We start from the raw sequence: 369 nt of genomic DNA on the forward strand, positions 1-369 counted from the left end.
CGTGGACGCTGCTCTGTGGTCTCCGATGATGCTCCCGGCTGATGTACCCACAGCACAAACCAGCCGTCACCCACAGCCTCGCAGGGAGGACACGGACTCGCTGGAGGCTGAAGCTCCTGCTCGTCCTTGGGGTTCATCCAGCTCCTCGCTGGAGCGGCTCTGCTGAGGGAGCTCAGCCAACTTGGCACGCTCCAATACTAAAATTCACTAAACCAAGCCCAGGCTCCTGGCTCCGTCATTCACAGCTAGAGTGTAATTACAATTAACGTGATATGTAGTCGGTGGCAGAGCTGGAGGAGGAAGGCTAAGCAAAGGAAGCAGTCCCAACTGCCCTTGTACCGATTTCTAACCATTCGAAGCACAGATTTT

Source organism: Eurypyga helias, unplaced genomic scaffold, assembly GCF_000690775.1.
Source record: "Eurypyga helias isolate BGI_N326 unplaced genomic scaffold, ASM69077v1 scaffold28840, whole genome shotgun sequence".
Classification (NCBI taxonomy): Eukaryota; Metazoa; Chordata; class Aves; order Eurypygiformes; family Eurypygidae; genus Eurypyga; species Eurypyga helias.